This window comes from Halichoerus grypus, chromosome 9 (assembly GCF_964656455.1).
Source record: "Halichoerus grypus chromosome 9, mHalGry1.hap1.1, whole genome shotgun sequence".
In the NCBI taxonomy this organism is placed as follows: Eukaryota; Metazoa; Chordata; class Mammalia; order Carnivora; family Phocidae; genus Halichoerus; species Halichoerus grypus.
In genome coordinates, this window is record NC_135720.1 from 19,572,733 (window position 1) to 19,599,363 (window position 26,631).

The 26,631-nt window shown below is 34.8% G+C and overlaps 1 protein-coding gene across 4 annotated transcripts in view; it reads right to left on the minus strand.

Annotated features, from left to right (window-relative positions):
* GRM1 (glutamate metabotropic receptor 1) overlaps positions 1-26,631 on the minus strand; it is a 410,234-nt gene that overhangs the window by 152,291 nt on the left and 231,312 nt on the right. The window lies entirely within an intron of this gene.

Sequence of the window (26,631 nt, forward strand, 5' to 3'; positions counted from 1 at the left end):
CAGTTTTTCCCCATTGAGGATATTAGCCGTGGGTCTTTCATATATGGCCTTTAGGATGTTGAGGTATGTTCCCTCTATCCCTACACTGTGAAGAGTTTTAATCAAGAAAGGATGCTATATTTTGTCAAATGCTTTTTCTGCATCTCTTGGGAGGATCATCTGGTTCTTAACCTTTCTTTTATTAATGTGGTGTATCACATTGATTGATTTACAGATATTGAACAACCCCTGCAGCCCAGGAATAAATCCCACCTGATCATGGTGACTAATCCTTTTAATGTACTGTTGGATTCAATTAGCTAGTATCTTGTTGAGAATTTTTACATCCATGTTCCTCAGGGATATTAGTCTGTAATTCTCCTTTTTAGTGGGGTCTTTGGTCTTGGAATCAAGGTAATGCTGGTCTCATAGAAGGTGTTTGGAAGCTTTTCTTCCATTTCTATTTTTTGGAACAGCTTCAGAAGTATAGGTACTAATTCTTCTTTAAATGTTTGGTAGAATTCCCTTGCAAAGCCATCCGGCCCTGTACTCTTGTGTGCTGGGAGATTTTTAATTACTGATTCAATTTCTTTGCTGGTTATGGGTCTGTTCAAATTTTCTATAATCATTAAGACAGTGTGGTACTGGCACAAAAACAGACAAATAGATCAATGGAACAGAAGAGAGAACCCAGAAATGGACCCACAATTATCTGGTCAACTAATCTTCAACAAAGCAGGAAAGAATATCCAATGGAAAAAAGACAGTCTCTTCAACAAATGGTATTGGGAAAACTGGACAATGACATGCAGAAAAATAAAACTGGACCAACTTCTTACACCAAACACAAAAATAAATTCAAGATAGATGAAAGACCTAAATGTGAGACAGGAAACCATCAAAATCCTAGAGGAGAACACAGGTAGAAACTTCTTTGACATCGGCCATAGCAATTTCTTACTACACATGTCTCTGGAGGCAAGGGAAACAAGCAAAAATGAACTATTGGGACTTCATCAAGATAAAAAGCTTCTGAACAGCAAAGGAAACAATCAAGAAAACTAAAAGGCAACCTATGGAATGGCCGAAGATATTTGCAAATGACATATCAGATAAAGGGCTAGTATCCAAAATCTATAAAGGACTTATCAAACTCAACACCCAAAAAATAAATAATCCAATTAAGAAATGGGCAGAAGACATGAACAGATATTTCTCCAAAGAAGACATCCAAATGGCCAATAGACACATGAAAAAGTGCTCAACATCGCTCAGCATCAGGGAAATCCAAATCAAAACCTCAATGAGATACCACCTCACACCAGTCAGAATGGCTAAAATGAACAAGTCAGGAAACAACAGATGTTGGCGGGGATGTGGAGAAAGGGGAACCCTCTTACGCTATTAGTGGGAATGCAAGCTGGTGCAGCCACTCTGGAAAACAGTATGGAGGTTCCTCAAAAAGTTAAAAATAGAACTACCCTATGCACTACTAGGTATTTATCCAAAGGGTACAAAAATATTGATTCACAGGGGCACATGTACCCCAATGTTTATAGCAGCACTATTAACAATAGTCAAATTATGGATAATTATGGACTGATGAATGGATAAAGAAGATGTGGTATATATACTATGGAATATTACTCAGCCATCAAAAAGAATGAAATCTTGCCATTTACAATGATGTGGGTGGAACTACAGTTTATTATGCTAAGTGAAATAAGTCAGCCAGAGAAAGACAAATACCATATGATTTCACTCATATGTGTAGTTTAAGAAACAAAACAGATGAACATAGGAGAAGAAAAAAAATAAAATAAGATAAAAACAGAGAAGGAAGCAAACCATAAGAGACTCTTAACTACAGAGAACAAACTGAGGGCTGTTGGAGGGGAGATGAGTGGGGAGATGCGCTAAATGGGTGATGAGCATTAAGAAGGGCATGTGTTGTAAGGAGCACTGGGAGTTATATGTAAGTGATGAATCACTAAATTCTACTGCTGAAACCACTACACCATATGTTAACTAACTTGAACTTAAATAAAATCCTGGGGGAAAGAAAAAAAGGCTTTAGCAAAAAAAAAAAAAAAAAAAAATTAAAAAAGATTCATTTTGAGACTTTACTTTTATATAGTTCAAGCTCACTGACCATCAATGGAAACAAGCAAGTAATAAACAATAAACATTTTTTTTAAAGATTTTATTTATTTATTTGAGACAGAGAGAATGAGAGAGAGAGAGCACATGAGAGGGGAGAGGGTCAGAGGGAGAAGCAGTCTCCTTGCTGAGCAGGGAGCCCGATGCGGGACTCGATCCAGGGACTTCAGGATCATGACCTGAGCCGAAGGCAGTCGCTTAACCAACTGAGCCACCCAGGCGCCCAATAAACATTTTTTTTAATAAGGTAGAATGCTTATTATTACATATCATGAACTCTGGCCTAGACCAATACTTGACTCAATAAATATTTCCTGAATTAATGAACATGAAATATTGAGGGTGATTTTTTTTGTACTAATGGCCTAACATTTTTTGGACAGTAGGGATAGGTAGAAGGAAAAACATTTATTCTCCAATTACTTCATTCATTCAGTCTTCCTTTCATTCAACAAATATTTTTCAGTGGTCTCTATAAAGCAGGCATGTAATAGGGATCTAGATAGAAGTGATCAAAACAGGTTTCTACCATTTGGGGAGACAGACAATAAACAGTGACACAATAAGTTAATTGTGAATAATGGTAAATAGCTGAAAGTAAAGTATTAGGGAAATTAAATAATGAAGGTGAGACTATTTTGAATAGGGTAAACAGGGAAAGCCTTAAAGAAGGTGATACTTGAACTGAAACCTGGAGCCAACAAAGTGAAGATATAAAGAACACTCTAGAGCAAAGACTCTGAGACAGGAAAGAGCTTGACTTATGTGAGGTCCAAAAGAAGCCAGTGCTGAAAGTATTCTCAACTCCAATCTTGAAATGAAAAACCCATTTATATTTCTTACTTTGATTTCTTGCCTTTGATTCCCTAGTACCTTGTGCACTGATCACATGGATTTATAATTATTGGCTGTCCTATTTATCTCCTCCACTGGAACTTGAGCTCCTTTAGAGCAGATTTCAGTAGCTTAGCAGTTTCTTTATTCACAGCACCTAGTACAGAGCTCCATTCAACACAAGGTTGTCAAATGCACACAGGCCTAAGTCCCAGCTTCCTACAGTTTAGAATTCAGTAATGGTGTAGGCCCAAGATGGGACCAACTCACTTTCAATCCAGATGAAACAGGTGGAAGAGGCAGTGAGAGAGTCACCAAAAAAGGGCTGCATTTTGACAACAGGAGAGCCATATTTCTTTTGTCACGAGAAATGACTTCAGCCTTTATTTTTTCTTCAGATATATATGAAATAATTCAAGATCTACCATGTATAAGATCCACAAGAACATAAAAAATGAATAAGACCATTTTTTGCTTCCCTGAAATTATAATAGAAAATTATATTACTAAAGACCTTAAATATTTTCTAACTGCTTTCATATTTATCATATTTTGTCCTTTGTTGACTATAGTAAAAGACCATTTTATTTTATTTTTTTTAAAGATTTTATTTATTTATTTGACAGAGAGAGAGTTAGCGAGAGCAGGAACACAAACGGGGAGAGGGAGAAGCAGGCTTCCCACGGAGCAGGGAGCCCGATGTGGGGCTCGATCCCAGGACCCTGGGATCATGACCTGAGCCGAAGGCAGACGCTTAACGACTGAGCCACCCAGGCGCCCCAAAAGACCATTTTAAATAACTATAATTTCTTTCAGAGTCTGAGTTAGCTACCTTGGGAAAAAAGAAACATTTCAGTTGCCTTTAAGATCCAAGATAGAATTTAGAACTGAAAAGGACATTTGAGAGCATCAAGCCCATTAGGATTTGGACACTGAGACCAAATGTGCTAAGTAATTTGCTAACTATCATATAACTAGTCAGGAGCAAAGCTGTGGCTGAAATCCTGATCCCCAAGTCCCTGATTAGTTTACTTCCTATTACACTAGTCATAAAAGAACCTGAGAATTTGGTTTAAGGTAAAATTTGCAATCACAAAAGTTAGGCTCAGAAGAAATTACAAGCAAAAAGAATATGGGAAAAACAGTACTCATCAGAAATTAATTCTTCCAAATTTTTTGTTGTTGTAGCATTTAAAAAAAATTTTTGAGCACTATTTAGAAATGTTAGTTAATTCTTACCTAAGTAATAAAATACCTATAGTCAAAGAAAATAGCTCTCTTAATATAAAGTTATTTCCCAAAAGCAAGAAAAGGTAGGCAAGATTGGTGTTAAAAATAAATACATAAAAATGTAAAAGAAGTAATGGATAAAATTAAGAGAAAGGAGACACACTCTATTACATAGAAAATACTCATGTCTTCAGGAAAGAAAAATTATATAATCCTGGGCCCATGATTATCTGCATATATGAAGGCATATAACTATTAATCCAGTAAGGTTGGCAAAGAAACACAGTCAATGGCAGGGTTGTGATGCTTCTTCAACCTGACAACAAAAATACAAATGGAAAAGTTCTTGAGCCCACAATAGCAACTAGAAACATTCAGGTTCTGAACAGAGTGACAGTAACAAGAATAAGCTATGAAAAAGTAATGCTCACCCTGTGTTAAGTTCTCATTATAAGTAATAATAAAACCAGATAAATATGTGTAGCAACTATTTTCAAGCATAGGACAACAGATAGCTCAGGGCTGTGATCCTTGAGACAGGGAACCACACAAGGTAATATCCACATTAGCCTCAGCTTTCTGCCAGGGGGCATTATCCAAATCACCGCACTGGGCAGTGCAGCCCAACAGAGAGTGGAAATCTCAGTAGGTGGAAGAAACAAAATTCAGAGCTCAGAGTAGCAGGTGCTGGTAGAAATTTGCAAGGCAGAGTAACATAGATGAGGGAGCTAAATTGAGAAAAACTCCACAAATCTGCAAAGGAGTCCACTTGAGCCTTTGGCTGAATATAAACTGAAAATGTATAAACCAAGACTCCATGAGGCCTAACATTATATGGCTATTGAGAGGATATGAGCTGCACAGTCCTGAAAGGCCATGGAGCTCTGACCAGCCAGAGTAGAGCCATCTCATTAAACATTCTGTACATTCAGTTGAGGCCACCCATAAGGAGAACAGCTATTCTGATCCTGGAGAAATGGCTACTGTAGGTCAGTGATTCTCAGCTGGGATGATTTTAACCCCTTTCCAGGAAACCTTTGACAATGTCTAGAGATCTTGTCATTTGTTATGCTTTGGGGGTGGGGGTAGAAGTGTGACTAGCATCTAGTGAGTAGAATCAGGGATGTTACATTGCACAAAGATGCTATGCTGCCCAAAACAAGTAACTATTCAGTCCAAAATGTCAGTAGTATAGTCAGGAACACCTGATGTATATCTACCCTAATAAAGCCTAAAAGCAAGCCTTAAAAGCTGATCCATCAGTAAATTACCTCTCTGCAAGAACAAGTCAAAGACAAAATCCAGACTCTCAACAATGTAACATTCATAATGACCTGCTCACAATTAAAAAAAAAATACTAGGTATGTGCATAAGCAGAAAAATGTGACTCATAAGCAGAAGAAAAAAGTCAATAGATATAAACCTTTAAATGACAACAATATCGGAATTTGTAGACAAGGACCTTAAAGTATTTATAAGAAAAGATGAACATAATGAGAAAGCACATGAGGAATCACAAAAGAGAAATGGAAACCATAAAGAAGAAAAAAATGGAAATTCTAGGACTGAAAATACAACACTGGAATTTTTAAAAATTCACTGGCTGGGCTTAACAGATTAGACTTTGCAAAAGGGAGACAAGAAGTGAGCTTGAAGATGACAGGGTGATAGAAACTAAACTAAAGAACAGAGAGGAAGACATACATACATACATAATACATATATACATACATAAATGAGCTTCACAGAAAAATGAGATAATACCAAAATGTTGAATATACAAGTAACTGAGGCTCAAGTAGAGGAGAGAGATGGGAATGGAAAAAATATTTGAATAAATAATAAATAAAATTTTTAATTTTGATTAAAAATATCATCCCACACTTCCAAGAAGCTCAACAAAATACAAAGGACTGCTTTAAATTTAATACAGCTAATCATTTACTTTAGAAATTAAAAAAATGTTTCATTGTTACTCCTCAATGCTCAAATTCAAATTACAGTATTTCAATTAAAATTGAGACTCCAAATTAAGAAGAACACAAAGGACAAATACAAAGAAAACCACACCAGTTCCATCAAATTTCTATAAACCAGAGAAAAAAGGAAATCTTAAAGTAGCCAGAGGGAAAAAAGGCCCATTTCATATTCATGAACAGTAATAAGAATGATCATGCTCATGTCATTAAAAAATAACACAAGGCAGAAAACAAGTGGTGAAAGAAAAAAGAAAAAAAAAAATCAACCTAGAGTATTCTATATCCAGTAAACTATCCTTTAAAAAAGGAAGGTGAATTAAAGGTATTTTTCCCAGATTTCTATTTTGAAAGAGATTTTAAACTTACAGAAGAGTTGCAAGAAAGTACAATGAATCCTCACATATTCTTCACTTAGAGTCACCAGTTGTCAACATTTTATACACTGTTTTATCTTTTTCCTCTGAACTAATTGAGGTAATTACAGATATCATGACACTTTACTCATAAATAGCTCAGCATGTATCTCTAAAGAATAAGAATAGTCTTCATACCCAAAATACAATGATCAGAAAATTTAACATTGATACAACAGTATCTAATATACAGTCAGAAATGTAGTTTAAAATACCCCAATAGGGTTCATTTTAAACAGTTTGGATCCAGGAGCTAATCTGAGATTATGCACTACATTTAAAAAAATTTTTCAGTTTCATTGAGATATAGTTGACAAATAAAATTGTATATAAATATATAATGTGGTGAAATGATTACCATAATCAGGTTAATTAACACATGTCACACCTCACATAGCCACTTTGCGTGTGTATGTGTGCATGTGTGCGTGTGTGTGTGTGTGTGTTAAGAATGTTTAAAGTCTCCTTTCTTCGCAAATTCATGTATATGATACAGTATTATTAACTATAGTCACCATGTTATACATTAGGTCCCAAGAGCTTACTCATCTTATAACTGAAGCTTGTACCCTTTGATCAGCATCTTCCCACCTCCTCCACTCCCCAGCTCCTGGTAACCACCATTCTACTCTCTGATACTATGAGGTCGAGTTCAATTATTTTTCTTGTAGATTCCACATATAAGTGAGATCATTTAGTATTTGTCTTGCCAATTTCACTTAGCATAATGTCTTTTAAGTTTATCCATGTTTTTGCAAATGGCAAGATTTCTTACTCTCCCATGCTGAATAATATTCCATTTTGGGTGTGTGTGTATATATATACTACATCTACTTTATCCATTCATCCATCAATGGACACTTAGTTTTTTCCATGTCTTGACTATTGTAAATAATGTTGCAACATGGTGGTGTAGATATCATTTCCTTCAGATATATACCCAGTAAGGGGATAATTGGATCATATTGTAAATCTATGCTTAATTTTTTAAGAAACCTCCATATATTTTCCATAGTGACTGCACCAATTTACATTTCCACCAACAATATGCAAGGTTTCCTTTTCCTCCATATCCTCACCAACATTTGTTATCTATTGTTTTTTTTTTTTTCATAAAAGACATCCTAATAGGTGTGAGGTGATATCTCATTGTGGTATTGATTTGCATTTCCTTAATGATTAGTGATGTTGAGCACTGTTTCATGTACCTGTTGGCCATTTGAATGTCTTCTTTGGAAAAATGTCTATTCAATTTCTTTGCCCATTTTTTAATGGAGATACTTGTGTGTTTTTTTGTTGTTGTTGTTTTTTGTTATTCAGTTGTACAGGTTCCTTGTACATTTTGGATATTAACCTCTTATCAGATATACAATTTACAAATATTTTCTCACATTCGGTAGGTTACCTTTTCATTTTGTTGGTTAAAACATTTGACAAAGGTCAACATCCTTTCACAATAAAAGCTCTCAACAAATTAGGTATAGAAGAATGCACCTCAACATAATAAAGGCCATAAATGGCCAAACCCACAGCTAACATTTTACTCAACAGTGAAAGCTGAAAGTTTTTTCTTTAATATGAGGAACAAGACAAGGGTGCCCACTCTTGCTACTTCTATTCAACATAATATTGAAAGTCTTAGAGAAATCAGGCAATAAATAAATAAATAAATAAATAAAATGTATCCAAATTAAAAGGGAAGAAGTAAAACTGTCTCTTCTTGTAGATGACATGATCTTATATGAAAACCCTAGCGACTTCACCAAAAAACTGTTAGAACTAATAGAAAAAATCAGTAAAATTGCAGGATAAAAAGTCAATACACAAAAGCAGTTGCATTTCTATAGGCTAACAATAAACTTTTGGAAAAAGAAATTAAGGAAAAAATCCCAGTTATGATAACATCAAAAACAATAAAAACAAATATTTTATAATATGTCTAAGCAAGGAGGTATACCACCCAAAGCAATCTAGAGATTCAATTCAATCTCTATCAAAATTCCATTGCCATTTTTCATAGAAATAAAAAACAATCCTAAAATTTGTATGGAAACACAAAAGACCTAAGATAGCCAAAGAAATCTTGATAAAGAAGAACAAAACTGTAGGCATCATACTTCCTGATTTCAAACTATATTACAAAGTTACAATAATCAAAACAGTATGGTATTGGCATAAAAAGAGACAAATCATTGAAACAGAATCGAAAGGCCAGATAGCAGCCCATATATATATGGTCAACTAATCTTTGACAAGGGCATCAACAATACACAATAGGGAAAGGATAGTCTTTTCAATAAATTGTGTTGCAAAAACTGGATATCTACATGTAAAAGAATGAAACTAGGCTTCTCTATCTTATGCCACTCACAAGAATTAACTCAAAATGGATTAAAACCTTAAATGTAAGGCCTGAAAGCATAAAACTGCTCAAAAAAAGCATATGGAAAAAAGCTCCCTGCCACTGGTCTTGGCAATGATTTTTTTAAAATATGACACATAAGAACAGGCAACAAAGGCAAAAATAAACAAGCGGGACTACATCAAACTAAAAAGTATCTAAAGAAATTTTCAAATAAGTAGAATAGGTTTTTTGGTGAGATAATTTATGACCAATAAACCTCAGTCACAAATAATGTTAAATAAAGTTTTTTAGGCCAAAAGGAAATAATTAAACCACTTGAATATATACAAAGGAATAAAAAGTTCTAGAGAAAAAATATGTGGATAAATATACAAGGCTTTTTATTTTTATATCCTTAAAGTACAACCGGTTGTTAAAACTAGCAACAATGTATTGGGAAGAGTCTTAACATACAGAGAAGTTGATTACATGACAAAAATAGCATGAAGAATGGTATATGGGAAAATAGAAATATAATACTATGTTAAGGTTCTACATTCTCACAGAAAGTAATAAAAACAACTTAAGGTGGACTATGACAAATTAAAGGTGCATATTTTGGTCCCTAGAGTAATCACTTAAAGTGTTGGTACAGCAAAAAATCAACAGAGGAGATAAAATGGGATATAAGGAAATATTTAACCAAATCAATATTTAATTAATTCAAAAGTAGGAGGGTAATAAAAATGGTTAAAATGGTAAATTTAATTATGCATACTCTTTCAAAATTTTTAAACATTAATTTAAAAATTTAAAAAGAAACAGAGAACAAAAAGGACAAATAAAAAAACACTTAACAAAGTGGCAGACTTTATTTTTTTAATATTTTATTTATTTGAGAGAGAGAGAGAAAGCCCGTGAGCCCATGACTGGGGGGCGGGAGAGGGAGAGGGAGAAGCAGACTCCCCACTGAGCAGGGAGTCCGATGTGGGACTCGATCCCAGGACCCAGAGATCGTGACCTGAGCTGAAGGCAGATGCTTAATCGACTGAGTCACTTAGGTACCCCAAACTGGTAGCCTTTAACCAAACTATATCAATAATTATATTAAATGTATGAGGAGTCAGCACTCTAATTAATAGAAAATCATTATTAGTTTTTATATAAAAAGTAAGATGCTACTATAAGCTTTCTTTAAAAATGCAGTTTAAATATAAAGACGTAAATAAGTTGAGGGCAAAAGGACAGAAAAAATCTATATCATACAAATAATAAGCATAAAAAAGCTGGTGCAACTATATTAATATTAGTCAAGATAAACATCAGAACAAGGAATATTCCCAAAAATGAAGCAGGATATTTTATAGTGATAAAACCAAGCATACATACCAATCCTAATAAGAGTTTCAAAATATGTAGAACAAAATCAGACAGAACTAATGGGAGAACATAAAAATTCACAAATATAGTTATATATTTTATTTATTTTAAGAGAATAAATAATATAAACAAAATTTATCCTAATAGACATTTATAAAACATTGTATCAAACACATGCAGAAGACATATTATTTTCAGTGCACATGAAACATGCACCAAGATAGACCACTCCTGGGCCACAATATAAATCTCAATAAAACTCAGTTAAACTCAGAAAGCAATAACAAAACACTCTGGAAAGTAACCAAATATTTTCAAATATTTGAAATTAAGCAACACACACATATGTAATCCATAGATTAAAGAATAAATCACATGAGTAATTATAAAATCTTTGAACTGAATGATAATTAAAATACAAGATATTCAAATTCACGGGATGCAGTTAAAACAGTGGTACGGGGAAAATTTTTATCTGTAAGTGCACATCAAACAGAATGATTAAAAATTAATGCTGTTTCCACTTTAGTAAGCTAGCAAATGAATGTCAAAGTGAATTGAAATTATGCAGAAGAAAGGGAGTGATGGAGGTACAAGCATAAACAATAAAGAAAAATCAAAGAAACCAAAAGACAATTATTTGGAAAATCAATAGAAGTTATAACTCTCTAGGTATAATGATCAAAATAGAGAGAGAATATATATTACCAATAACAGCAATGAAAAAAGAAAAATCACTGTAGATTCTACAAACATTAAAAAAATAAGAAATTATTATGAAAAGTTGTAAGTCAATAAAGCTAACAGATTAGGAGAAAATTGAAACTGAAGAAAAACAGACATAAGAAGAAATTAAAAAAAAAACCAATAATCCTATACCTGTTAATAAAAATAAATTTGCAATTGAAAACATTCCCACAAAGAAAACTGTAGCCCTACACAGCTTCAGTGGTGATTTCCATTAAATATTCAAGGAAGAAATAAAATTGGTGTAAAAGTCATTTACTCTATTCACCACTAGATAGGAAATAGGTAACATGTCGTTTTGAGTGAATTTATGTTGTAGTAGAACAACATAAACTTAATTTCCAAGAGATCTTAGTTAAAATATTACCTTTGCCACTTTCCAGCTATATGACCTTGGTAATTTCTTTAACTTTCTAAGCTAAATTTTTCTCCACTATAAAACAAGATTAAGAATACATCATTGTGTTGTACTGAAAATTAAAGATCAAAGATATTATATTTAAAGTACATGGGATAGATTTTAGTACTTTTTGGGTCTTCCAAACAATATGATTTGAAGGAATATAATATTTCTTTTGGATTTCCTTGTCAGATGGTTATTTATGCTAATGAACCAATGAGAGAAACCAATCACTTCAATCTTGGCTCCAAATTATCTAGAATATCTAGAACTAAAAATTGAAAAATTGATAATAGATATAAAAATATCTCAGATGGTCTAAAGACAGGTAATATGCTTTTAGTACATTCTATTTTTTCTTAATACAGGACAAATTTTAATACTATATGGAATTATATAGCTAAATAGAGAAATATATAATATATATGTAATATATATAAATATATAAAATATAGATAAATATAGCTAAATAGACTTTTAGTGGCATCTGAACTGAGTCTTGAAAGTAAAACAATAATCTTAGACAGTGAGGATAGCATAATAGAAAAAAAAACCCAAATGAGAAAAAAAGTTCAAGGCAGAAAAAATGGTATTTTTATATGAACAGTTGGATTTTTCAGCAGAAGAATGGTCTGAGCTTTGCAGACTGATCCTCCTCTTCTAGAGTCCCTGCACATATAAATGGTCCCATGAACATGCCTGGCACTCACTGGCTGTCATTCTTACTTTTTCCCTCCTCCAATCCAAATTTCAACCACCTTAAATGGTCTAAATTAAGCCCATCTTGCCCACTGTAACTCATGGTGACAACTCCTACTTTTGAATCCCTATACTATCTACATTCTTGTCCTCCAGTTTAGCTTTTTGAAACAAATATCCACTCCATTTAGTTTTTTACAGTTGCCATAGTGCTCACAGCAGTCCTTCAACATAAATGGCTGGACACCAATTTCTTAGAATAATTAGACACTAAGATCCTGGTCCAAATGCATTTCAATATCATGTAATTATTAAAGCAATGGGTCTTCTTGGGAGCTAAGCTGTCTTCTGTTTCTGCATTCATAAAGCAGGCATTCTTTTACTATTCCAAGCCTGTATCATTGAAGTGAGATAAATATTAATTACTAATATATATTCAACATTCTGAAACATGCAAATAAGCTTCATAACAGCAATAACCCTCTTATATTTACTTTAAAACAATCGAGAACATTTTCTTTTGCAAATACATTTTTTTAAATATTGTAAGAATAAGAATGATTAGCAACAGTTGACAATATGTCCTAGTCTGAGATTTTGTAGCCAAACTAATACCTTATGCATAAAAGTTAATATCGCTTCCAAATTACCTATTTCTTAAAGTTATGGAGGTTATATTCTCTGCAAGTCTTTAAAAAAAAAACCTAGATAGATTGATTTTATTGAAATGGCTTAAACATCTGGATAATATGTATTGCAGGTATGCAATTTTTAAAAAATATTTTGATGTTAATTTAATTGAAAACATTCACATGGGGTGCCTGGGTGGCTCAGTCAGTTAAGTGTCTGCCTTTAGCTCAGGGTCCTGGGATCGAGTCCCACATCGCTCCCTGCTTAGCAGGGAGCCTGATTCTCCCTCTGCCTCTCCCTCTGCTGCTCCCCCCTGCTTGTGCTCTCTCTCTCTGTCAAATAAAATCTAAAAAACAAAAGAAACAAAAAAAGCATTCAGATAGAATATAAAAATATAGTGAAATAGATTATTTGCCATTATTTTTTGCATAAATTTCACTAATTCAAAAGATACCTTGAGTGACACCTGAGTGGCTCAGTCAGTTAAGCCCCCAACTCTTGGTTTCAGTTCAGGTCACGATCTCAGGGTCGGGGGATCAAGTCCCACATCAGCTGAGCAAGGAGTCTGCTTGAGATTCTCTCTCTCCCTCTCCCTCCACCCCTCCCCTCCCCAGGCTCACTCTCTCTCATATAAATAAATAAATCTTAAAAAAAAAAGAAAAAAAGATACCTTGGCAATATTCCTGTGTTTGGTACCTCCATTTAAGTGCTGAAATAAAATGCATGCACCTTAAAAATAAATAAAAGTCACCTTAAGAACTTCAAAAGTCACATCCTTGTTGCAGTTACATAATAAAAGAGACTTTACATTTGTTCTAACAGGAGAACAATTGCAGAGAGACTAATACATGCTTTATTCCTGTACATCCACATAATCATATATATTTGAAGAACACTTTAACAAAAGATAAAGGTTTGAATTCCATTACCAGGAACACACAACAAATACTGTGAATGCTTCAACATTCAAATCAAAATGCAGGCAGATTTGCCCATAGTCTTCTCATAATTGCCTTCCACTTAACTACTTCTAACAACCCTCTAACAATTATCCATCTGGAAAAAAAAAGTGGGGGCAAGCAAGTTCTAAAGCATTGAATCCAATCCCTTGTACTGCTGTGCTGAGCAGCCGCCTTTAAAGGGGGCATTTTGCATATATCCTCTGATTTATAAAAGGAGCACTTTTTAAATCTTGATCTGGGGAAATTAAAAGAGATCATGTGACTGCCATTAAAAATCTATGAGAATGGTGCCTCATAAGCCGTTGGCACCATTTAGAGTTTGTAAGGGTGAGAACCAACTGAGGGGGTGTTTTTGCTCTTTGTGGTTAGATTTCAAAACATTTAACTGAGATTTTAGAGACACAGGCAACAGTATTAACAATAAAGTTACTTAAGATATAATCCCAGGTTCTTTTGCAGTGTTTTTGTTTTATGTTTGGAGAATATCTCCTTCAAGTGACTTATTTTCTCATATAAAAAAACAGGACTTTTTCTCCTCCACTGGGCCTCCACCCTTCTCCCAGGCACGGTCCCAGTGTTCTACAGGCCCCCCAGCCCATCAGCCAGTGTCCTCACTGTTTGAGTTCCACACCAAGGAAGTCCGATACTACTCACAGAACCAATGATAGGGTCACCAAATACCCTATCTAGTAAAAGTGCCAGAGGACCAAGAAAAGGAGGGCATTAAATTTTGTTGAAAACGTAAATTTGGCACAGATGATATCCTTTTATGTAGAGTTAGCATTCAAATAACTTATGCAATATTCTTCTTGGATTCATTGAAATCTAGGGTAACTTTATCAATTTGTGCTGTAGGCAATAACCTGTCTTTTGTCCCCAAACTATTTTGCGTTTTCATTTCATTTCACGTACTCAGTGATCTTTTTGTTACTAGGATTAAGTAGCTCCTTATTCCTTATTTTAGGAATAAAGTCCACGTTCCTTTACAAGGCATTCATAGGACTCCATTTATGGCCACAAGCCTTGTCTCCTTGTTTTTCCACTTCCTGCCTCACAGTTCACTGGAGGCATTGGTCAATTCCTAAATAGGATCAACACTTTAATTTTTCATCTCTGGGTCTCTGTCTTTACTACTAACAAAAATTCTATAACCCTTTTGCAAAAGCTGCCTAAATCTTACCCAACAATCAAGGTGATGAGGGAACAGAAGGAAAGCTAAGGACAAAGCACAAACTGACACCCTGCAAACCCCTCACCTCAACTCCTGGGTGGGATATGTGTGACCTTCCTCCAGGAAACTCCCAACTGTCTCAAGACTTCTTTCCTGGTTGTCAGCTCCAGACCTTACCAACATTCCAGAACTACATGAAAGGCATGTGAAACATGCTCTGCAAAGCCTCTATCAGTCCTCACCTGCCTATTCTCTTTACCAGAACTTTTTAAATATTCTCATGCTGTTCATAATGTACTCTATGGACTACAGATATTTGTTACATGAGGAATCTACTGGAATCATTCAATAATGTGTTTATTCTCTAAATACTATTTATTAATTCTACCATTCTAGGCACTAGAAAAGACACTCTGCCTTTAAGCAACTCACAATCTGGCAGTCTACAAGCTATCCAGGTGCAAGGATAACTTTTATATTTGTGTCCAAGAGAGTAAATAACTTTGTATTTCAAAAATAAAATGTGACCAACAAATGGTTGCTGATTGAAACTCATGTGATAAATCCTAGCTCAAGTATTAGGAAATTATCATATTAATATACTAAGGAGAATTTGCATTTTTAAAAACAATGAGCTCAGAAGAAATCCCCAAGCACCCTGCAGTGATGTTTTGGGAAGATGGGTTTTCTTTGAGCTTTTCAAATTACAGAAAATAGCTGAATGCCTACTTCATGCATACGTCATACTCATAGGCAATGTATTAATATAGATCCATATGGGAAGGTACAGATAACGCTACTCTATATCTGGACAGTCTTGGAATGCAGCAAACACTGATAGAATGTAAAAGAGTGGAGGACTGCTGGGTAAAATTGAAAAGGAACTACCATTTTCTTTAGAGTTATGGCCACAGGCAGGAATATACACCCTGACAAAAGCTGCAAATTATTAGTTCAATAAAGGACTACCATATTTTGGAATTAAGAGTTTTTGCCTTATCTGTCTACTGAAGACTCAATCTTCTAATAGATGATTTAGCTGATAAATCATAAAGCAGCAATATCTGTGAACTATGAGATTTATTTGTAATGGCCATTTAATGGACTCTACTCACACACAGAGAAAATGAAGTCTCTCACTTGGACAGCTGCTCCTCATTCTTTTCTACAAACAAGGCAAGCAATTTTTAAGGTGACAAATAGCCTACATTTAGGAAAATGTAATACTATGCTACAAAACCTAACGACAGGCAAACCTCAAAAGACTTAGAAATTTGGTTTGAATGAGATAAATGTTCAAAGGACCACCTGCCTATCAGAAGTCTTTCTGAAGCTAAGTTCCCCTCCCTCTCTCCAGGACTTCCTAAGGAGCTCCTTTATCTCCTTTCTGGTAGTCTCCTCCTCCACCCTCCTTCCCCAGCTTCCCAACAAGTCTCTTTAAAGAGCCATAATAAATCCCTCCCACCTCATTACTCAGTCTTGTTCCAGGCTTTAGGCCAAACAGCCCTGGCAACCTCTCTGGATATCCTCAACTGGATATCACTAGAGCTTTACTTTTAAAAAAAAAATGTTTATTGGATAAAATATTAAAAACTCAGCATTAGGGGAAACCCTAAATATGATCTTCCCCAAAATGGTGCTTACGAAGCTGAGTACATGGGATCAATTTCCAGGTGGTTTAGGCCAATTCCACTTCTCCTGGACCAAGACTGTGACCAGCAAGCTCAGATGTCACAAAGGAGGAAGTGGAGGAGGGAAGTGGAGGAATGGGAACCTTCAGAGGGTTAGCAGTAACTCCTGCTCTGTGTACACAGGGCATCAGGCCCTTCAGCAATAGATTTTTTTCTGCCTTTGTTCTGGAATTCTTTCCCACAAAACTTAATTAAGGAGAAAATCATTGAAAAGCAACACTTCTTTCCAATATTGCTCTTAAAATATTGACATAGATGGTTCTTCTGCCTGTAGCAAATAGACAAAGTTTTAATGAAGGATTTAAAGGCATTGAACCAAATAAAAATGCTTACTGAGTTCTGCATTGCTTCATTTTATTTTTAAAATGTTTTGTATGCCAAGCATGTCTTTGGGGGGGAAGGGTGGGGAAGGAAGAGAAAAGAGGAAGTGCTGCATCCTGAATCTCTTTTTAGGAAAACAATTTTAATAAGTGCCTCTCTCTTTTTTTTTTCTTTTTTGAATTATTGAAATCATGTACCACTCAGGAAAGAGTTCATCAACCTAAATGTAATTTTTCCAGCTAGCAAATTCTTGTGACAGATGAAAATATAAAACTTTAATTTATCACATGCAAAGAATATGTAAATTTAGGCTTCATCAATACCATTTTGTATCTGAATTTCATGAAAATTTATTTTCTACCATTTTTTTTTTTTTTAAAGATTTTATTTATTTATTTGAGAGAGAGAGAATGAGAGAGACAGCACATGAGAGGGGGGAGGGCCAGAGGGAGAAGCAGACTCCCTGCTGAGCAGGGAGCCCGATGCGGGACTCGATCCCGGGACTCCAGGATCATGACCTGAGCCGAAGGCAGTCGCTTAACCAACTGAGCCACCCAGGCGCCCCTATTTTCTACCATTTTTTGTTCATATTTAAAGAGATTACTTTCCTATATTACATTGTTAGGAGTGAGTTGGACAGTTAGGTAGTCAGGGCTGGTGTCCCCAACAAGAAAATATGGAGTTTTCCATATTTTCTTGTTGGGGACACCAGCCCTGACTACCTAACTGCTAAAATAAAACAGCACTAACATCCTGTTTTGCAGCTTAAGACAGGACCACACTAGCATTCTGCTTTGCAGCCTTTGCAGAAATGACTTCTGTAAAATGTCCTAAAATAAGAAAACTAACCACAAAGCATCTGTTACTATCATGGGCAAGGGACAGTTAAGACATAAGTCCCCAGATGTCAGCAAAAAAGACCATCAGCTGACTGACATTAACTTAATAGGTAAACAGATACGTGACCAAAGTCCTGATTGGCAAACTCTGATTGCTTATGATAGTTCCACAAAGAGCTCATAAAAACCCTAAACTTAGAAACTCCAAGGGCAACCCTCTCGGGCCTCCCTCCTGTTCTGGGAGTTTTACTATTGCTCAATAATCATTGCTTTGCTGCCCACCACTCTTCGTCTGGTCCACCTCTTCATTCTTCGAAGCACCGTGACTAAGAACTACAGGCACTAAGGGCAGAGAATTCCTGCAACATTATTCCATTTAATCCAGTTTGATAAGTATTTCTTGGGCACAGGCTTTCTCCTGGGTTTGAGTTCCCTCACCATCCTGGTAATCATCCTCTGAAACATGAGGTTGGATCCAGATTTCTTTATTTGTGAAGTGAGTGTGTTTTCCATGACTCCCATTGTCTCTTTCAGTTTTAAATTCTATGCTAACTCATAAGATTGTTGTGATTAAATGAATATGACATGAACTCACTTTGAAACTATAAAAGGACATGCACATACGAATTAGAGACATGCAACATTATGCATTGATGCTTATATTTTTATCAGTTGGTAACTTAGGGAATCTACCTTGATGTCCATTTCAGAATGGGGGCAGCATTTATCTAATGGGTCAATTGATAGCATCATAATGTCAACATTTACTTAACATTGCATGTACACATTTCACCTGGCCTGCTTCAGAAGGAGTCTGGGTGGTAGAAGAAAAAGTTCTTTCCTTAGGGGCTACACACTTTTTTTTTTTTAAGATTTTATTTATTTATTTGACAGAGAGAGAGAGAGACAGCTAGAGAGGGAACACAAGCAGGGGGAGTGGGAGAGGGAGAAGCAGGCTCCTGGCTGAGCAGGGAGCCCAATGCAGGGCTCGATACCAGGACCCTGGGATCATGACCCGAGCTGAAGGCAGGCACTTAACGACTGAGCCACCCAGGCACCCCCACTTGTTTTTTACCCTGTACTTATTAACCTTAAATACCTTTTGTAAGAAAAAAAATTAATTAGTACTCTAATGAACTTTTTGGGCAAATGACGGCATGTTTCTTGTCTGTTATTTATTGCCCTCTCAGACATTTCAGAGTACTTTTGTTAATGTGCCTTTAAAAATGGCTGCAGGCTACATTGGTTGCGGCAGTCGGCAGCAGGCCTGTTTTCCAGATCTCCATTTCAGCTATTTGTCAAGTGGCTACCTCAGAATGAGATGAATATTACATTTATTTTTGCACTATAGCCTCAAATGGGTGAAGATTTAATGCAATTTGTATGGTGACAAATGTACTATTATTATGAAATGCGCTGTGATATTTTTTAAATGATATGCAACAGAGTAAGTCAACTATTTGTAAATTAATGCAGACATTCACTTGGAACTAAATGGAAGATAAAATAATTCATGGTCAGGCTGCATTTTAATTGGTATCAGGAAACTTTCAGAGTGAATAATAAATTTTTCTTTAGAAAATGATAAAATTGCAGATAACAAATATAAGAGTGCATTTTTAAGAAATGAGCATTTTACATTTCCTCTTGTAAAATAAATCAGTATACCAGTATTGCATAGTGGTTAACATCAATGGCTCTTAAATCAGTCTGTTTAATTTGAAAACTCTACTGCTATTTCTCAGCTTGTTTAACTTCTCTGTGCCTCATACATTAATTAAATGGTGCGTTTAAAGCACTCACTGAAGAACATGCCCTCAACAAGAACTAATTGTGAGGTAATTATCTTCATGTTGCTCATTTAGAAAAACAGTGCAAGAAAGATACCTGCGTACATGTTCATGTTACGAAGTATGTACCACATTTTTTGTAATAGTTCTTAAGTGAATATAAATTTGTGCTATTTACCAGAGCAATTCTGGCCTTACTTTTTTTTAATTTTTTTTCCAGCTTTATTAAAGTATAATTGGCAAAAAAAAATTGTATATATTTAAGGTATGCCATTTGATATTTTGAAATATGTATACATTATGAAATAATCACCACAATCAAGCCAAGTTTCTTTTTTTGTGTGGTGAGAACATTTTAAGATCTACCTAGTTAGCAAATCTCAAGTATATAAATCAGCATTGTTAATTATATCTTAATTATAGTCACATTGCTGTACATTAGGTCTCCAGAACTTATTCATCTTTCATAACTGAAAATTTGTACCCCTTGACCAATACCTCCCCCTTTCCTTTTCTCTCTCTAGCCCCGACAATCCCCTTTTAAACAGAGAAGAGTAAAAGTTAAATTCCTCTAACATAAATTTTTATAAAAATTTATAGTCCTTTACTCATGTAGGTATTTAATAAATGCTTGCTATATGTAATAATAACCTGGATCATGATGCTGGAAAGAATACACATTAAGTATTCTACTATGATGAATTCTGATTGTGCCTGATTGGTATTATCTCTCTTTTCAAGTACATTTGTTTAAAATTCATTCAAAGATTAGTTTCTTTCCTAAGAAATACTGTGAACATCTAACAAAACTCAGTGATCAGACTGTGATAGCGATGACTCAAATCACCTCATAATGGCATACAATAGAATCTAGATAGCAATTTCTGAGAAAATTTTAAAATTTAGAACAATGGTTTTAATGAGGAACATCTGATGTCTACCTATATCATTAGGATAGCCATCAGAGAATTATAAACAATATTCAAAGGTACTTTAGAAAGTCCATGTTGATTACTTAAATGTCATAAAATAATAATTATCTTGTATTGAGCATTCTGTTTCTGACATTGTGCCAGGAGATAGAGAGAAAGATAGATAGATGGATAATCACTTCATCACATCATTCTGACCTCACGCTTCTGTTTCATGGAAAATATGATCTACTGCTTTATACTGAGAATTTATTTTAATATAATAGTTTAAGCAACAAAAGTTATTATTTCCAATAGATCTAAAATATGACTGATATGTGATCTTGGCCTGATACTAATACTGTAGCCTGATCATGATATGGCAGTTAAATAAATTCAAAATCCACATATCACATATAATAATCCACTGCCTTAGAGGACAGGGCTCGGTGCTGGGGATACAGAGAAAAGGAGGACCTAGGATCAATGTCCCCAAGAGCTTAAAACTGGAATGGGAAGGTAGGGCAAAGACACACATGCACATAAATTATACAAGACAGAACATCATGAGTTATGAAAAAGGAAAGAAAGTTCTTTCTTTTGAGAAGAAAAGTCATAACCAGGTGACAGAGGGAAAAGGATCTCAAAGGCTTAATTAGGAGGCAGTTTGTTAGCTAAGCCTTGATAGGATGATTTTAAGACTTTAAAATATAAATCTCTAAAACAGAATTTCATTTATCCCATTACTCAATAAATATTTATTGGGTATCTTCTGTTATCAATTATGTGGTTGTCATTGAGTATACAAATATGAATAAGTATTTGTTATCAGGAAATGCAAGAGAGATAAACAAGTAAACAGATGAAAATACAATGTAGTCAGTGGAGATGAAGAAGTACTTTCACTACCTGGGACAAGGAAGAACTGAAGATTAAAAAAGCCTTTTGCGGAAGAAGAGATGAATGAGCCAATTTCTGTAAGACAAGTAGACATTATAGAACTCAGTCAGGGGAAGTTCTGGGAGGTGGTAATGGGCAGGTATTTTTATGTGTTCAGTCATCAAAAACTGTAAGTTACTTACACCTTACCAAGTAAAAAACTCTTGAGCTAAGAGAAAACACGAAAAATCCTAAGAAATGTTGTTAGTTTCCTATGGCTGGAAAGCAAAGTGGTTAGCAGAAGTGGTCAAAGAAGGTGGTGAATTGTAAGAATGGGTCAGACATGAGCAGAGTTGTATTCTAATAAGATCCCTCTGGAAGCAGAAGGAGAATGGATTGTTGGGGGAGGGCATGTTGTGAGACTAGCATAAGGAAAACAAGTTACAAAGAAAGAATAATACAGATGAGAACTGATAAGGTTCTTTACTAGATCAGTGGGGATATGGTTGGAAATAAGTGAATGACTGCAGAGGCATGAAAGGAGTTCCAGTGGAACCTGGGGATTAGGTGTTAGTAGCAATGTAAAGAAAAGAGTCAAGAATGGTGGCTAGTTCATTCTGATTGGATGATTAATGCCATTTCCTGGGATTTTTAAAAAAAAAACTGTCTCTAAGAAAAATAATAAATTTACAACCTTGAGAACTGAAAAATGTCTTGTCTATTGGAAAAATATAGCACCAAAATAAAAGTAAATTTCAGATTTATAGGTTTATTCTATTTTTATATATATATAGGTTTATTCTATTACTCAACTGGTTACCTAATCTATGGCTTAAAATAAAGTATGGAAAACAGGCCTGATGTAGACCTGACCACACTTTGTATAGTCAGTAATCAATCTCATAAGGATATTAATGAAGGCATAAAGCCAGGAATGAGGATCCAAATGAAGCAGTCATCACCATATAGGTAAGGTACCACTAGAATATATGGGTATGAATAAAATCCCCACTGGGATTTTATGAATAAACCCCCATTGGGTTTAGCAAAAAAGGAAACAAAATATTTGAAAAGAGTCAAGGAAGGAGACTTTATTAATTGAGTGGCAAGAGGGAAGAGGAGAATCAGGAAAGACTGGTGCTAATGTGCTCAAGAAAGAGTTTAAAGAAGGACAAGTGGTCCATTGAATCAAATGCTATTGGGAGGTCAAATGAGATGAGCACTGAAAATGTTTCCTTAGATTTAGCTACAAAGAGGCCACTACTATTTATGTTTATCTCTGAAAATTCAAAAATAATACTACAAATTATTTGTGGGTCCATTACATGTAGTAAAAGTATAAAAGCATTGTCAGGAAATCCCATACCAATTCAAGGGCAGAACTGCAGCATTGCTCATCTCCATGCAACCATTTGCATTGTATTTTACAAGAATAGTGCCCTTGGAGGTGAGCTACATAATGATCCAGCTCTGGGGAAATAGCAATTGAACTAGCAATTAGTAAGGGAAGGAGGCTTTAAATATATCTGTAGCTTTAAAACAACTGAAATAAAAATGGCAATATATTAACATTCGTTAAATATCACTGGTGGTTACATGGACATTCATTACGTTATTCCCTGTACTATCTATATATTTGAAATATTTAAATAATTTTTTAAAAAGCATTCTTAACACTTGCCTGGTTTCTCTGTATAAACTGTATGAACCACCTCATTAACTATGTTAAGCATGAAAAATACACACACACACACACAAGACTTCTACTCCATAACAAAAAGTGATTTGTACAAACATTATTGACTGAATCTAATACCCAACAGAAACTATAGTTCAAAATAAAACATTACAGGCAAACTTTGAAATTTCTTTAAAAAATTCTTTGCTCACTTCATGCTGGATTTTCATGTTTACTAACATACATGGTATTTTTGAAGTTAACTCTTTAATATGTATTATTTTTTTAAAAAATCACAATGAGGTCTTAATTTCATTGAAAAGTTAAATTCTTTAGGATTAAAAATTCTATTTAAGGGGCGCCTGGGTGGCTCAGTCGTTAAGCGTCTGCCTTCAGCTCGGGTCATGATCTCAGGGTCCTGGGATCGAACCCCGCATCGGGCTCCCTGCTCCGCAGGAAGCCTGCTTCTCCCTCTCCCACTCACCCTGCTTGTGTTTCCTCTCTCGCTGTGTCTCTCTCTGTCAAATAAATAAATAAAATCTTTAATAAATAAATAAATAAAAATTAAAAAATTAAAACACTATTTAAAAACTATCCTCTAACCATTATAGTGTGTGGTAAGAATCTTACTCTTATTCTTTGTGTTAGACTGCATCTTTTAAAGAAAATAAATCTTTGATAGAACTGTTGTTAAAATTCTATTACTTGAGTGATGCAGTATATAATGATCACATTCCAAAACTAAACTGGATTATCTAATGACTCACTTGAGAGGGAGCATTGAATATGCCTATCTAATTTGCCCTGTTGGACAGTAAGCAAAATTTCCAAGCCATATAGTCTTTAAAATGAATACATTTCCCCTTTTAATAATGGCCATCTTTAAATATCAGGGAGTACAGCAAATGCTTAGTTGTAGCATTGTATTTTTCAAGACAATGATATTTATTTAGCAAAAATTGAATTCTGTGATTTACTGGAATTAAATTACTACTTAGGTACAGGAACAGTATTAATATACAGTTTTCATTAAGATGCTAATTTATTTAACATTACTTAACTCTCTAGTGAGTACACACTCTATAAAAAACCAGAATTCTGAAGTAATGTAATTGCCGAATATTCCCTACAGTATAAGAATTGCACACATTCTTTCAAATTGATTTGTAATGCATTACAGCAAAAGGCTAAGAACTCATGCATTAGCCTACTTCTTTTTTTACCTCATGAGAAAATTAAAGATACAAGTATAAATGAAAGACTTGATATTTCTACAACTGTGTACTCGGTTTTTGTGAAAATAGATTAAACTAGCCTAGCCATCTTGTTATTTTTGTTCCTAAAATAGTGTAGAGATTTTAGTCATTGAGATACAAAAGAAATCCAGTTGCAAAATGTTATGGTGCTGGCATGCAGATAGACATAGAAAATACTGTGTTAAAGCAATAAATAAATTTATGCTTGTGTGCAAGGTAAGATAAGGATCTAATTTGGAGTCTTTCTAAATTGCTATTTTTTAGCACACTGTTTACTGAATAATCCTTCCCCACTATTTTGTAACTTTATCATGTATGTAAAATGTTATATATAAAGCTGTAGAGGAGGTTATATGAGTTACCTATAATTCCACCATCTAAACAATAATAGGATTATGTTTGGTTAATTCTTTCCAATCTTATTTCACATATATATTTTTTCTTACAGAACTCAAAACATACTAATAATTTCATATTCAGTGTTTTATTTATGATTATTTTATAAAAATGTTCCCCACATTATGAAAAGTTATTTTTAAATATTTTTATGTCTATAACAGAAATAATACGTACTCCCCAGTAGCTAGACATTATTGCGGTTTCTGACTTTTTTTTTCTACTGCAAATAATACTGAAGTGAACATCCTTTTTTTTACATCTTGGTCAGTATCCTTGAATATTTTCTAAGATTAGAGTTAAGAAGGAGAGTTAAAGAAATAAACCTTTTAAACATTAATACATATTGTTAATTTGCTTTCCAGAATGTTACAGCCATTCACACATTCAGCAGTCTCTCAGAATGTTCATCTACTCACAGTCTCCAGCATGGAGAAATATCATGTGATTTTTTGTTTAAATCCTTTGTAATTTGATAGGGAAAACAATGCATCAGATAATTTCTTCAATTTGCCTTTCTTATTAATTAAATTATATACATATACACACATATGTATATGGAAAGAACATCAGCAACACGGCTGAAAAATGTACCAGGTTTGTGTCACACACACACACACCCTCCCCCCACCCCCACCAACAACAAAAATTTGGCATCCATTCATGGAAAAAAGTGCCTTTGTGGAATCCAGCACTCTATGCCAAGGGACCCAGGAAGAGCCTTGCTCCTTATGCATCAGGTAACAGGCAGACAGACCTCGGTACTGGCTGTGGGCCCTGCAAAGGCCCATGAACCAGCTCCAGACTCTCTCAGCTGTGGTCCAGAAGCCCCCAAATAAAACTTTCTTAGACAATCACCCATGGATAAGACAGTGTTTGTGGAAGTCCAGGTTTCTAGCGAAGTTCTAACACACTGATCACACACCTACACACACACACACACACACACACACGTACAAAAAAAAAGAAAGAAAAAATAAACCAAGTTGGTATGCACTGGACAGGGTAAGAGGAACAGCCGGACTTTATCTGCATCAGCCCTCTTCCAAGGTGGTACAACACAGGACCAAGAGAGATCTTCTCAGGACATGGTTTCTCCCACAAGGGGAACGTAAGAGCATGTGACTGAGTACCCAGCTTCCCCTGCTGTGCAGGATGCTGTCAAAGAGGCCTACTTCTCTCTCAGTCTTGGCAATGTTTTTTGGATATGATACCAAAGGCACATGCAACAAAAGCAAAAATCAACAAGTAGAATGATGTCAAACTAAAGGCTTCTGTACAGCAAAAGAAACAATCACCAAATGAAAAGGCAACGTATGGAATAGGAAAAAAATACTTGGAAATCATATGTGATAAGGCATTAGTTTCCAAAATATATAAGAAACTCATATAACTCAAGGGCAAAAAAACAAACAGTCCAATTAAACAATAGGCAGAGAAGCCAAATAGTCAACTTTTCCAAAGACATACAAATGGCCAATGGGTACATGAAAAAATGCTCAACATTACTAATCGTCAGGGAAATGCAAATCAAAAGCACAGTGGGATATTACCTCACACTTGTTAGGATGACTGTTATCAAAAGACAAGAAACAACAAGTATTAGTGAATGGGAAGAAAAGGGAACACTTGTACACTATTTGTGGTATGTAAATTGGTACAGCCACTACATAAAACAAAATGATGTTTCCTCAGAAAAATTAAAGATAGAACTACCATATGATTCAGCAATCTTAGTTCTGTGTATATATCCAAAGGAAATGGTATCAGTACCTCAAAGAGATATCTGTGCTTTCATGTTCATTGCAGCATTATTCACAATAGCCAAGATGTAGAAACAACCTAAATATCTGACCATGAATGAATAAGGAAGATGTGGTGTATATATACAGTGGAATATTATTCAGCCATAAAAAGGAAATATATTTGCAAAAGCATAGA